Below are 15589 nucleotides of genomic sequence, written 5' to 3' on the forward strand. Positions count from 1 at the left end.
GTAGTGTCGCTCCCGTCGTTTCCCAAACTCCGGCAGCCGCCATGGACGATGAGCTCGATGCTCCTGTGCTCTCTTGCTCGCCCCAGCACCACCAACATGCTCACTGTGTCCCCGGGAAGCGAACACGCCGCGTCGTTTGCTCTAGCCCGCCGCTAAACCTCGTTGTCGGCATCGTTTCCGGCCACCCAGCGGCCTCCCGTCCGGTCTTTTGGATGCGGACGAGCAAGAGCTCCTCCCCTGTGTGCTCAGCGCGCCAAACCACTGCCCGAAGCTCAAATCCGAGCCACGCTGCCGTCGTTTTGGTCGCCGCCGACCAGGCTCCGGCGACTCTCGACGTGTCCGTCATTAGCACTAATGACCCCTCTAATCACCACCCCATTAGTCACTTACATATGGGTCCCACGCCTTTAGCTAACCATAGTTTAATTCCTATTTAACTTTAGTTAATCATAGTGGCCCCACCCGTCAGCGTTGACCTCGCTTACGTGGCCTTGACGGGCCCCAACTGTCTGTGACCTAGGCAACACTTGGTCACTGACCAGTGGGCCCCACTGGTCAGGTTTGACCTGGACCGAGCCATTGACCTGCTGACGTCACTATGAGGTCATGCTGACACAATAATTCTGTTCTGGAATTTATATAGTATCTTAAATGATTTATTATTTTCGGAAAAGGCCCAAAACTTCTAAAAATCATATAAAATCAACCGTAGCTCAGAATGAAATAATTTATATATGAAAAATGATCAAAAAATCCAATCTATCCATTTATGCTACTTTCATGCATGAAAAACCAACTTATACCCACTGTATAAGTGAAAACATTCAAATGGCATTTTAAATGCTCAAACTAGAGTTTGCATTTGAACCTTTGGTTCAAATGGACTCCCTTGCGCTTGTTGCTAGCTGCATTAGCTCAATTCACAGCATATTGCCATGTCACATTCATGCATCATATTGTTGCATTGCATTGATTGTGTTTCCCTCTGTTGCCAGTGTTTGCCCCCTCTCAGTAGATGACGTTCCGACGATTTGATCGTTGACACTGATGAAGACTCAATGCTATCTTTAGAAGTGCCAGGCAAGCAAAACCCCCTTGTTCATTCTGATACAATCCCACTCTCTCGCTCCTGCTCTCTTTTACTGCATTAGGACAACAACGTTTCAACTGTTACATGCTGCGGTAGTTGAACCCCTTTCCTCTGCATGACTTGTCATTGCCAAAGTAAATAGATGAAACCCACTAGCATGAGTAGGAGTTGTTTGAGCCTTGATGTGCCTACTCATTCATGCTTGTTTGTCATGCCTTCTAGTGCTTAGAGTTGAGTCGGGTCTGATTCATCGAGAATGAATTGGAACGTGGTGAACATGTCCTACCGCTCAGAGCTAAGTGTGTGAACACGATTTGGTAAAGGTAGCGGTGAGAGGCCATGTAGGAGTACATGGTGGGTTGTCTCATTGCAGCCGTCCTCAGGAACTGAGTTCTGTGTTTGTGATCCATGAACAGTTACTACCACACATTGGGCTCCGGGCGCTCCAAGCTCTCTCGACTTATTAATCAACCTGATCTCTGTCCAGGAGTTGCAACAAGTTTCTGGTGTTTGTAGGTAGTGTTAGTAGTCTACCAGGTGGCACCCGGTATAGGTGGGCTTGGGACAGACTAGGCACAGTGGCACGGTGTACCAAGTGGCACCCGGCTGGTGGGCTTGGGAACCCTGCACACATCGTTTGGGCCCGTGAGCGACACCCCGGCCGGATCTCCTTGCGGATGGAACCCGAATAGGCGATAAACCTGGACTAGAGACTTGTCGGTTAGTCAGGTCGTGGCCGACTCCCTCGCCAGACTTCCGCTTGAAGGTTGCCGAGATACACGATGTGTACCTGGTGGTAATTGGCGAGAGCGTGTGTGAAGAAGTACACCCCTGCAGGGTTATCATTATCTATTCGAATAGCCGGATTCCTCGGATATGGAAACTTGGACCCCTTGCACCGTTCATAGACAAGTGAAAGTGGATACTCTAAAATGCGCAAGATAAGCGTGAGTGCTATGGATGGCGTTCTCGTAGGGAGATGGGAGCGGATCCATAGTGGAGTATTGATATGGTGAATATGTGGACTCATGTGCGCCACCTCAACAGAGTTACTTGAAGTCGTAGTTCAGGATAGCCACCGAGTCAAAGCTGGCTTGCTACAGTCAAACTCCACCACCTCTTTGTTGATACCGATGCATATGTAGTTAGTTCTGATGTAAGTCTTGCTGGGTACATTTGTACTATCGTTTGCCTACTCTATGTTTTGCAGAGAGACTTCAGTCTCGCTAGTAGTTCCACATGGACTTCGACGTTTAGCCTGTTACCTCAGCTACGATCTGGTATCCTTGGGAGGGTCTTGTAGATAGTCAGGCTTCTCAGCCTTTTTCATTTGTAGATGTCTGTACTCAGACATGTTAAGCTTCCGCATGTGCTTTGACTTGTATGCTCTGAATGTTGGGTCATGAGACCCATGCTTGTAATATCTCACTCCTCGGAGCCTAATGAATAAATACTTGAGTCGTAGAGTTATGTTGTGATGCCATGTTGTATTTACACATATCGAGCATATTGTGTGTATGATTGAAATGCTTGCTATGTGTGGGATCCGACCACCTAGTTGTTTATCCTTGGTAGCCTCTCTTATGGGGAAATGTAGTCTTGTGCTTCCATGAGCCATAGTAGTCGGCTACAGCCCGGTTCACCGGAGTCCTGCTAGCCCAGCACTACTGCTCCGGAGCACTTGACTGGCCGGCATGTGATTCACTTCGTTCCTGTGTCTGTCCCTTCGGGGAAATGTCACGCGGTGACATCCGGAGTCCTGCCTAGCCCGCTACAGCCCGGGTTCCTGGAGTCCTGTTAGCCCAGTGCTACAACCCGGATTCACACGCTGTTGACCGACATGCTCGACGTTGTTTCATGTATGCCTGTCCTCGTAAGTTAGTGCCACTTTGGGTTCACGACTAGTCATGTCAGCCCGGGTTCTCTGTCATATGGATGCTAGCCACACTATCATATACGTGAGCTAAAAGGCGCAAACGGTCCCGGGCCATGGTAAGGTGACACTCGTGGGAATACCGTGGGTGAGGCCGCAAAGTGATATGAGGTGTTACAGGCTAGATCGGTGTGACTTAGAATCGGGGTCCTGATAGCTTTGGTATCCGAGCCTGACTGCCTGTAGGATTACCAAGCCAAGCTAGTCGAAGCTAAGTCTAGGAATGCTTTAGTTATATAAGGGAATTGATTGTGGATGGGAACGTAAGGCTCTTTTTACTCCTTATACCTCATGCCCTCTGATCTGAGTCACCCTCTTCTCTTCTACGGGGATTAAGAACTAGGCTTCTCATCTTTCTATCAGGATCACGTGTTACTAATCTATAGACTTGTAGGATTGATGGATTCAAGCCTCAGTTCACTTCCTACTACTTCGATATGTTCATAGCTGGCCTCAGAATCTTGATATTGTGATGTTGAGTGGTTATGCCACCCTTTTTTGCAGGATGTCTAAAATCATTTTGAGCATTTACAGTCGTTATGCTGTCCGAGTCATCCCAGGTTTCTAAACAGTCTGATGCATCTGCAAATCCCTTCTTCCCGTTCCTGATGTCCTTTTGGGCTAGATTAAGCACACTAATCGGTGAGTTGAGGTACTCTATTGCCTCAACATATATGTTGGAGTTGTTATTATGACACTAGGGTATCTTAGAGTTAGTAATCTAGCCATGTTTGGTATTACCAGTGTGATGATTATGGCCATCATTCTCGAAAGCATCCCATGATGTTATTTCGTATGTAGGTATTCTATTTCTGGGTTCTTGACCCAAGATCTACTCTACTTACCTCGTGTTGATAGTGTTTCTCGTACCTTTAGGATATTAGTAATCTTTGTGATAGTCTTTGAGGTCCGTGGTATTTCCTTCTTCCAAATACTATGAACCACTTATGACAGAAGTTGTTGGATCAAAAGATCACAACAGGAGTGCTCTCGATGAGTTCCCCATTCTATATTGTGACTCTGCCAATCCTACCTCTCTGCATGGGTTATCCGGAGGAAACATGTTGAACTTGGTTCGACATACTAATCTATGCATCCACAACTCAGAAAGTTATATGTTCCTTCAGTTGACCCACCTCAGCTGTATTCCGACCCTAGTCTATCAAATGATAGTCAGGAATAGTTGTGCATTCATGTTCATCGATGCCTATTATTCTTGTGGTCCGAAAAGCCATTCTATTCTGGAATGACTAGGAGAAACAAACTCTAGTACCTCGTCCACTTCTAGGATTGGGTCAAAGTAGTTGTATCCCGCAGATCAAATGCCAATCCAGCTTTTGTTCTGCTCTACCTCGGAGTATTACCCCCTTTATGTCAGGATTGCCATGAGAATTGCACCACCTCTTATGAACTCTTGACGAAGTGATACTTCTCTCCATCATTATCCATTCCTCGGTCCCGTGTTGTTGTAACCGGAATGCCGACAAGTGAACTGTGATGTGTGAAATCAATACTCCTAGCAACCTCGTTGCTTGGTAGTTAATGGAAAATACTCTCACTCTTAGCGTGTTGGTTATTGAATCACTGTTCTAGGATTGATCGTGCTACCTAGTCCTTATTTCCTGGTGCACTCTTCGATCAACGGGTTAGGATTTTGCCAAACCCTTGCTCTTTTGATCATATCGTCTTGCCCTGAAAACCAAGATTGATCTCAAACTGAGTATCATGTCAGTGGTTCGTGATTTCCCGAATATCTTCTCGGAAGTATTACCAGGTTGTCACCTGACCACTCTGTGGAGTTCGTTATCAAGTTGGGTTCCTGCAAACCAGCCATTCTCCAAGAATCTGTGTCGGTTACCCCCTGAGCTAGTTGGTTAAGCTAAACAATAACTTGGAGAGTTGGAAGATAAAAGCTTGCTAGCTTAGTTCATCTCAAGGGATATATTTGCATGTGTTGAAGATAGATGATATCTTCATCGATTGGTCCCTGTGATCAGTTGTTGGACCTATTGTCGTATCAAAACTTTGATTTGACTATGGGCTATCATCAAATCAAATCAGAACTAATGATGTTCATAATGTTTTCTTACTCGTGGTTGATCCCTCAAGCATACACCATTATATTCTTTGGGTTTGACCAATGCTATCGCCTTGTTCACATAGTTGTGGAATTCCATCTTCATGGAAATTTGGATGACCTGTTGTTGAGCCCATCGGCAATATTCTCATCTTGTCCATGATTCATGTTGAACATTAAGCTAGTGATGGAAAACTTTGAAAGCATTTCTTCATGCTAGCTCATGAAGCATATGTTCGGTGTAAAAAGTGATTTTCTCCAAGTTCACGTGCATTAGGTTCAAGTTGCCGCCATGAATTTGAGAAAGTTTGTTTTGCTTCCTCTGGAATCATCCCAAGTTAGTCATGCATGTGGGAAGTATTCTATGGTTTGATAGACTGATCATCTTCATTCTGTATGTATCCCTAGCACATGAAGCCACTGATTGATTTGTTCAAGGAGAAGAAGTTCCTTCTTAAGGATCATGACTTATGTTAGGACTTTGTTATCCTCGATGATGGTTCCCAACCTGAACTTGGTAGTGTTTCATTGTAAGACTACTACGTGGTCATGCTTGTGTGGGACAGCGTGTTCACAAGTGTTTAGCAGAACCATCTCATGTTTTGGAGCATGCTACCGTAGTTCATTTCCAGAGAATCTCGCAACATCATCTCATCGATTTGTGTTGCAAACTTTCATTTTCTTTTCTAGTCATGTTGTCTGAAAAATCCTGTTACCAGCCAGATCTGAATCTCAGGCATATATGATGGCTGGAACATTTCCAAGATCTATGATGTAGGTCCCGACGAGGTTGATGTTCTGGCCGACACACCTAGCGGGAAGACCTATTATTGTAGTATCTTGAACGAGCAAGTCGACCATCTTCTCCATGAGGATTTGGTATGACTTAATCCACAAGTTGTTCCTTATGGATTTTTGTGCTCCCGAAGTCTGAACTTTACTTGATGGCCATGTTGATGCTTTTAAGCATTGACCATGGTACCTAGTACATCAAGGAGAACATTAGAAGTGGAGTGCTAAATGTCTCTCGGTCGATCATCCAGAGTTGCTTCTTTGGCATTGCTAAGGAAAAATCTGAGAAAGTGATGTCCTCCTTGCATCTGCATCCTCCATCACCGTTTATCATGGTAGTATGATGTGTTGCCAGGATCCTCGGCACGGATGTTGGTAAAACCTTGATGAATATGGAAATGCTCAAGTTCTTGAGAGAGCGCTCAGTCATTGGGTTATATCCTCAGTATCAATTGGAATGTGCTTTCCGTTGCCGAGTTGTCCTATAACTCTAGTTTCCTCTCCAAACTAAGTATGCCATTCTTTCGAATTCATTCAAACGATCAATTGTGATTTTCCTTAGGCTGGTATAGAGAGTTTCAATGATCTCTGTATCAAAAGTAATTCTTTTTGCCACCTAAGGGAATAATTCTACGAGTCACCTTCCCCGAGGTGTCCCGTTATGGTATCATGGGCAATTTAACTCCTCACTACTTTGCAACCCCCTCACCATCTATTAAGCGTGTTATTGTTGCATACCAATTTGAACCTTTGTCATATGTTTCTCATCCATCATCTCTGATGTGTGTTTTGCGTCTCAGCTCAAGGGATGTTTCTACGTCTCATTCCGTGAGTTGATCTTGTGTTCATTAAGATCGATGATCCATTCTTGTGAGGTTGTCTTGCTCTCTTGTCACCATGTTGGATGAAGTTCTCGAAGGAAAGGATGTCATAATCAATATGATGTAGTGGATCAACATCTCCGAGAAGGGCTATTGGATCATGAAGATCGTGTTAGCTTGTGACCCCTCTGACTTCTTACCTCACATCCTGAATCTCAGGATGAGATTTTTGCTTAGTGGGGGTGAGTTGTCACATCCCTAGCTGCTGGTACCGCCTGGTGTTTTGCATCTTGTTGCATCATGTTTAAATTCTATTTAAGTTGAAATGGGGATTGACCAAACCCTAGCATCAGAAAGAATTCAACTAGGTTCAAATAAAAATATTTTGAGTGAACCCAAAATGCCTTCCCAAAAATGTTCATCATCTTTGGATTGGTCTAGAACCTCTGCCAAAAATGGTGCAGATTTTTCTAGGACACTTTGGTTTTTTGAAGTAATACATAAGTATTTGAATTTGGACATTTAAATGTTATAAATATTTTTACTTGTAAAAATAATCCTCAAAGTACTTGAGGACTGTTGGGAAATATTTCAAAGGTGCCTAAATTATTTTCAGGATTTTACCAAGTGGTTTAGTATTTTTACTAAATTAGAAACAAAATTACAGAAATAGAAAAGAAAACAAAATAGGAAAAGAGAGGGACTTACCTGACTTACGTATCACGGCCCAGCTGGCCAGCCCACCTGGCGGCCCAGCCACTGGCCTCCTCCTGTCGTCTTGCTCCTTGCCAGAAGAACAGGCGCGTGCCCGACGCGCGCCGCCCGCTGCCCGGCCACCTCCTGCTTGCCGCCCCCCCTCGACGGTCTGGAGATGCCACGCGGCCCCCCTGGAGCCGTATGGATCCCCCACACCTCCTCTCCCCTTCTCTGTCTCGCTCTCTCTCCCGCAGCCGAATGCCACGGTCGCCACCGATCGCTGCCACCACGGCCACCGGCCTGCCCTAGCCCCATGGACGTGTCCCCGAGCTCCTCTTTCGTTCTCTACATCCTACACATCGAGCCATGCATCTCGGGACGCCCTAGAACGTCGCCATCGCCGTCGTCATCAACCTCTGCCCCGATGATCGCCGCCGTCAAATTCGTCGTCGGTCGGCCTTCCCCGAGCCCACTGAGCTTCTCTACGTGACCGCTGTGATCTCCTGATCTGAACCCCTCTCTTCCCCACCTAGTTTACGCCACGTAGCCTCGTTCTCACCGAAGCCAATAGCTCCTCGCCGCCGGCCATGTTGCCGCCGTCGTTTTAGCCACTGAGGCTCGCGCCCGGTTGTGTCATCGCGCTTAGAATGCTTCCAGAAGCCCGGAGCACCCAGCTTCTCGTCCTGCCGTGCCTTGTAGTGTCGCTCCCGTCGTTTCCCGAACTCTGGCCACAGCCATGGCCGACGAGCTCGATGGTCCTGCGCTCTCCTGCTTGCCCCAGCACCACCAACATGCTCACTGCGTCCCCGAGAAGCGAACACGCCGCGCCGTTTGCTCTAGCCCGCGCTGAAACCCCGCACCCGCTTGAGCCCGAGCTCGGCCGCTGCTAAACCTCGTCGCTGGCATCGTTTCCGGCCACCCCGCGGCCTCCCGTCCGGTCTTTTGGATGCGGACGAGCAAGAGCTCCTCCCCTGTGTGCTCAGCGCCAAACCACCGTCCGAAGCTCAAATCCAAGCCGCGCCGCCGTCGTTTTGGTCACTGTGAAGCAAGAGTTTAATTCCTGTTTAACTTTAGTTAATCACAGTGGCCCCACCCGTCAGCGTTGACCTCGCTTACGTGGCCTTGACCGACCCTACCTGTGTGTGACCTAGGCAGCACTTGGTCACTGACCAGTGGGCCCCACTAGTCAGGTTTGACCTAGACCAAGCCATTGACCTGCTAGCGTCACTGTGAGGTCATGCTGACACAATAATTCCTTTCTGGAATTTAAATAAATCTTAAATGATTTATTATTTTCAGAAAAGGCCCAAAACTTCTAAAAATCATATAAAATCAACCGTAGCTCAGAATGAAATAATTTATATATGAAAAATGATCAGAAAAATCCAATCTATCCATTTATGCTACTTTAATGCATGAAAAACTAACTTGTATCTACTGTATAAGTGAAAACATTCAAATGGCATTTTAAATGCTCAAACTAGAGTTTGCATTTGAACCTTTGGTTCAAATGGACACCCTTGCACTTGTTGCTAGCTGCATTATCTCAATTCATAGCATATTGCCATGTCACATTCATGCATCATATTGTGCATTGCATTGATTGTGTTTCCCTCTGTTGCCGGTGTTTGTCCCCTCTCAGTAGATGACGTTCCGATGATTTGACCATTGACACTGATGAAGACTCAATGCTATCTTCAGAAGTGCCAGGCAAGCAAAACCCCCTTGTTCATTCTGATACAATCCCACTCTCTCACTCCTGCTCTCTTTTACTGCATTAGGACAACAACGTTTCAACTGTTACATGCTGCGGTAGTTGAACCCCTTTCCTCTGCATGACCTGTCATTGCCACAGTAAATAGATGAAACCCACTAGCATGAGTAGGAGTTGTTTGAGCCCTGATGTGCCTACTCATTCATGCTTGTTTGTCATGCCTGCTACTGCTTAGAGTTGAGTCGGGTCTGATTCATCGAGAATGAATTGGAACATGGTGAACATGTCCTACCGTTGAGAGCTAAGTGTGTGAACATGATTTGGTAAAGGTAGCGGTGAGAGGCCATGTAGGAGTACATGGTGGGTTGTCTCATTGTAGCCGTCCTCAGGAACTGAGTTCTGTGTTTGTGATCCATGAACAGTTACTACCACACATTGGGCTCTGGGCACTCCAAGCTCTCTTGACTTATTAATCAACCTGATCTCTGTCCAGGAGTTGCAACTAGTTTCTGGTGTTTGTAGGTAGTGTTAGTAGTCTACCAGGTGGCACCTGGTACAGGTGGGCTTGGGACAGACTAGGCACAGTGGCACGGTGTACCAAGTGGCACCCGGCTGGTGGGCTTGGGAACCCTGCACACATCGTTTGGGGCCGTGAGCGACACCCCGGCCGGATCTCCTTGCGGATGGAACCCGAATAGGCGATAAACCTGGACTAGAGACTTGTCGGTTAGTCAGGTCATGGCCGACTCCCTCGCCAGGCTTCCGCTTGAAGGTTGCCGAGATACACGATGTGTACATGGTGGTAAGTGGCGAGAGCGTGTGTGAAGAAGTACACGCCTGCAGGGGTATCATTATCTATTCGAATAGCCGGATTCCTCGGATATGGAAACTTGGACCCCTTGCACCGTTCATAGACAAGTGAAAGTGGATACTCTAAAATGCGCAAGATAAGCGTGAGTGCTATGGATGGCGTTCTCGTAGGGAGACGGGAGCGGATCCATAGTGGAGTATTGATATGGTGAATATGTGGACTCGTGCGCGCCACCTCAACAGAGTTACTTGAAGTCGTAGTTCAGGATAGCCACCGAGTCAAAGCTGGCTTGCTACGGTCAAACTCCACCACCTCTTTGTTGATACCGATGCATATGTAGTTAGTTCTGATGTAAGTCTTGCTGGGTACATTTGTACTCATGTTTGCCTATTCTATGTTTTGCAGAGAGACTTCAGTCTCGCTAGTAGTTCCGCGTGGACTTCGACGTTTAGCCTGTTACCTCAGCTACGATCTTGTATCCTTGGGAGGGTCTTGTAGATAGTCAGGCTTCTCAGCCTTTTTCATTTGTAGATGTCTGTACTCAGACATGTTAAGCTTCCACATGTGCTTTGACTTGTATGCTCTGAATGTTGGGTCATGAGACCCATGCTTATAATATCTCACTCCTCGGAGCCTAGTGAATAAATACTTGAGTCGTAGAGTTATGTTGTGATGCCATGTTGTATTTACACATATCGAGCATATTGTGTGTATGATTGAAATACTTGGTATGTGTGGGATCCGACAACCTAGTTGGGTATCCTTGGTAGCCTCTCTTATGGGGAAATGTAGTCTTGTGCTTCCATGAGCCATAGTAGTCCGCTACAGCTTGGTTCACCGGAGTCCTGCTAGCCCAGCACTACTGCTCCGGAGCACTTGACTGGCCGGCATGTGACTCACTTCGTTCCTGTGTCTGTCTCTTCGGGGAAATGTCACGCGGTGACATCCGGAGTCTGGCCTAGCCTGCTATAGCCCAGGTTCCCGGAGTCCTATTAGCCTAGTGCTACAGCGCGGATTCACACGCTGTTGAACGACATGCTCGATGTTGATTCATGTATGCTTGTCCCCGTAAGTTAGTGCCACTTTGGGTTCACAACTAGTCATGTCAGCCCGGGTTCTCTGTCATATGGATGCTAGCGACACTATCATATACGTGAGCCAAAAGACACAAACGGTCCCGGGCCATGGTAAGGCGACACCCGTGGGAATACCGTGCGTGAGGCCGCAAATTGATATGAGGTGTTACAGGCTAGATCGGTGTGACTTAGAATCCGGGTCCTGACAGCAAGCCCATCCCCAGTTCAGCCCGCAGCAAGGCATGTTTTCGTAGGCGTCATCCATGGGGCGGAATATGAGGATGGACCGGCATCTGATGGAGAAGCCGTTGTCTGTTCTGCTAAAGAGTCTTCAACTGGAGAGACCGAATCATTGTATCAGTTGCAGGACGGCCGGATTAGTGTAGGTTCCCATGGCAACAGTATTCCGGACCCCCTCGATCTGCCAAACCGGGTCACTATTTTCATGGCCGGTACACAGCCAGTGCATCACTCCTCTACTGCCGCGGCAATGTGTTACGCCCTCGATGCGGCTATATCTCCTATGTGTCGAAGCACGACTTAGAGGCATAACCGCATTGAAAGCAATGTCGCAAGTAAGGTAACCTTCACAAAAACCCATGTAAATAGATAAAAGGGGAAAAGATACATAGTTGGCTTACACTCGCCACGTCACACAAATACATGAATAACATTACAATCATCCAATACACTCATGGTCCGACTACGGTACCAAAATAAAGATCAACCCCCACATGCGACACGGTCCCCGATCGCCCCAACTGGGCACCACTACTGATCATCTGGGAAAGGCACATAGTAACCGCGAGAGTCTTCATCGAACTCCCACTTGAGCTCAAGAGCATCGTCTGGAAATGGTATCGTCGGTCCCTGCATCTGGTTTTGGAAGTAAACTGTGAGTCACGGGGACTCACAATCTCGCACCCTCGCGATCAAGACTATTTAAGCTTTTAGGTAAGGCAAGGTATGATGTGGAGCTGCAGAAAGCGACTAGCATATATGGTGGCTAACCTATTCGCAAAAGAGAGCGAGAAGAGAAGGCAAAAGCACGGTCGAACAACTATGATCAAGAAGTGATCCTAGAACAACCTACGTCAAGCATTACTCCAACACCGTGTTCACTTCCCGGACTCCGCCAAGAAGAGACCACCACGGTTACGCACGCGGTTGATTCATTTTAATTAAGTTAAGTTTCATGTTATCTACAACCGGACATTAACAAATTCCCATCTGCCCATAACTGCGAGCACGGCTTTCAAAAGTTCAAATCCTTGTAGGGGAGTCCCAACTTAGCCCATCACAAGCTTTCACGGTCAACGAAGGATATTCCTTCTCCCGAGACATTCTGATCAGACTCGGCATCCCGGTTACAAGACATCCTCGACAATGGTAAAACAAGTCCAGCAACACCGCCCGAATGTGCCGACAAATCCCGATAGGAGCTGCACATATCTCGTTCTCAGGGCACACTTAGATGAGCCAGACGTCGGGTAGGCCAGCCCAGAGTTGCCCCTGGTAGCCCCGTACATCGCTCAGTTTGACCAACACTTAGAGAAGCACTGGCCCGGGGGGGGGTTAAAATAAAGATGACCCTTGAGTCCGCGAAACCCAAGGGAAAAAGGCTAGGTGGCAGATGGTAAAACCAATGTTGGGCATTGCTGGAGGAGTTTTACTCAAGGCGGACTGTCAAGGGGTTCCCATTATAACCCAACCGCGTAAGGAGCACAAAATCCGGGAACATAACACCGATATAACGGAAACTAGGGCGGCAAGAGTGGAACAAAACACTAGGCAAAAGGCCGAGCCTTCCACCCTTTACCAAGTATATAGATGCATTAAGATAAACCCAACAATAGACAATGTTCCAACAAGGAACGATCTCCAATCTTCACCCGCAACTAGCAATGCTATAAGAGGGGCTGAGCAAAGCGGTAACAAGCCAATCAACGGTTTGCTAGGACATGGTGGGTTAGAGGTTTGACATGGCAATTTGAGAGGCATGATGAGCAAGTGGTAGGAATCATAGCATAGGCATAGCAAAAGAGCGAGCATCTAGCAAGCAAAGATAGAAGTGATTTCGAGGGTATGATCATCTTGCCTGCAAAGTTGTCAGAGTTGACTTGATCCTCGTAAGCGAACTCAACGGGCTCCTCATTCGCGAACTCATCTCCCGGATCTACCCAAACAAGAACAACAAGCAAACGCAACACAATCAACCACGTGCAATGCTCAAACAACATGATACAAACATGGTATGATATGCGGGATGCGGTATGCGATGCATATGCATGATTTGACAAGGAATGATTGAACCTGGCCCCAACATGGAAATCCAAGAGTGCCACTAGAAAGGTGAGGTGATTTCGGTTGAAATCGATATAAAGATCACCGGATTAGGATGCACGGTTTGGAAATGGCAAGCAAAACAAATATAGCACCGGTTTGCGATAATCAGCAAGTGACCAACTAAATGCATCAAGATAAATATGCTACAGCAATCAAACATGACAACAAAATACATGGCAGGGATCCACTCATGATGCTTGACAAAAGATGAACACTGAGCTACGGCTAATTCATCCATTAACAAGTTCAAACAAGCATGGCAAAAGTGCAAATGATAACAGGTTTCAGACTTCGTGAAATCAACACAAGTCTGGAATTTATCATCAGGAAGCACACTTTAGAGCATGAAAACTACATGCTACAGAAACTTAACATGGAAAAGAAAGGCATGAAATGAAGCTACTAAAAGCACTTAACAAAAGTCCCTTAGTGACCTTGAGCCAAAAGGGATCAGAAAATACAATTTCAAGCATGTGAACATGGCAAAAACATAAACAGATCTCAGACTTAGTGAAAACTGGAGCATGCAAATCAGTTAACGAGTAGGCATGTTTACGAGCTCGATGCACTCACTACAGAGCATGTCATGGCAAACTAAGCATACATCCATCAATAATACATGGCATAGAAGCTAGACATGGCAAGAACAACAACATAGCATGCACGGATCAATGGCAACATCCTCGGCAAAATCGCTAAACATGTCAACAATCTGCTATGATTCATGATATAGCAAAAGTAGAGCTTGATTGACTCAAGCTATGTTGCTCCATAAATGCAAACAAAGACATGGATGTATAGATCACCACAATGTTAACAAAACATCATTACTGATCATCCTCAAAAGAGGCACGGATCAGTAGGAAACAACATGAACATATGGCATAACGACAAAAACAGAACAAGGACTTAGTGAAATTCTAAGCCCCTGAAATCAGCATTACCGATTACGCTACTTTGCAAGCTTGTGCTAGTCACCACAAATATCACAAAAATACATGGCAAGCACCTCTGTAAAGATGGCATGGCATATGACGAAACACATGTAGAGCTCAGGATCATAACATGCACACATTAATCATGGCAAAAATGACAAATAGCTATTTCATGAAACAGATTTGACAAATTCACCACATAGCCCTCTTCCAACAGCATTTTGGGCATCAAGATGAGCATAAATGAAAATCATGCAATGAGATGTAATGATGTACTCGTCGAGACGAACATTTGGATATGCTAGACGCACAAATCGGAGCTACAGATGCAGAGATACGACATGATGAAGATTGCCAAAAATTAGGGTTTCGGGGATGAAAAGTCAACCGTCTGGAATAGATCTCAGATTTGGATCTACTGTAGCGGGTACTGTAGCAGTTCGCCGGAAAACAAGCTCGACGTCGCTGGAGATCAAGGGAGAGGGCGGGCCGGCCGGAGGAGAGGTCGCTCGGGGCCGGCGACGAGGTGGCCGGTGGCGGTGGCGGTGGCGCGGCAGCCCGCGGCGGCGAGGTGGCGGCGGAGGAGGGCGGCCTGGTGGTGGCGCGACGTGGTAGGCGGCGTTGCTCGCCGGCGTGGGGCGGCGACCGGCCCGGTGCGGACGGGTGGTGGAGCGCCGGTGTCCTGGGCGGCGCGCAAGGACGGGGTCGCGGTCCTCTGGCCCGGTGGCGGGCACGGGCGGGCCGGCCACAGGCCACGGGGGGCTTCGGCGGGCGCGGCGATGTGGGCGCCGGGCGGGACGAACCAGGTGATGCCACGTGGCGGCGGCGGAGCAGAGTGGACGTGTCCGGCACAGCGAGAGGGAGAGGATCTAGGTTTAGGGTAGGGGAGACCCGAAAATTTCGGGGGAGACCTAGTTTTATAGGTAGGAGCTAGGAGGCTCCAAATTGAGCACGGTTTTTGGCCACGCGATCGTGATCGAACGCTCTAGATGATGGAAGGGTTTTTGGTGGGTTTTGGGCCAAATTGGAAGGGTGTTGGGCTGCAACACAAACGAGGCCTTCTCGGTCTCTCGGTTAACCGTTGGAGTATCAAACGAAGTCCAAATGGTACGAAATTTGACAGGCGGTCTACCGGTAGTAAACCAAGGCCGCTTGGCAAGTCTTGGTCCAATCCGGAAATGTTTAACACCCACACACGAAAAGAGGTACAAAGGGGCACCGGAGGAGATAGGAGCGCCGGAATGCAAAACGGACAACGGGGAAAATGCTCGGATGCATGAGACGAACACGTATGCAAT

Source organism: Triticum urartu, chromosome 1, assembly GCF_003073215.2.
Source record: "Triticum urartu cultivar G1812 chromosome 1, Tu2.1, whole genome shotgun sequence".
Classification (NCBI taxonomy): domain Eukaryota; kingdom Viridiplantae; phylum Streptophyta; class Magnoliopsida; order Poales; family Poaceae; genus Triticum; species Triticum urartu.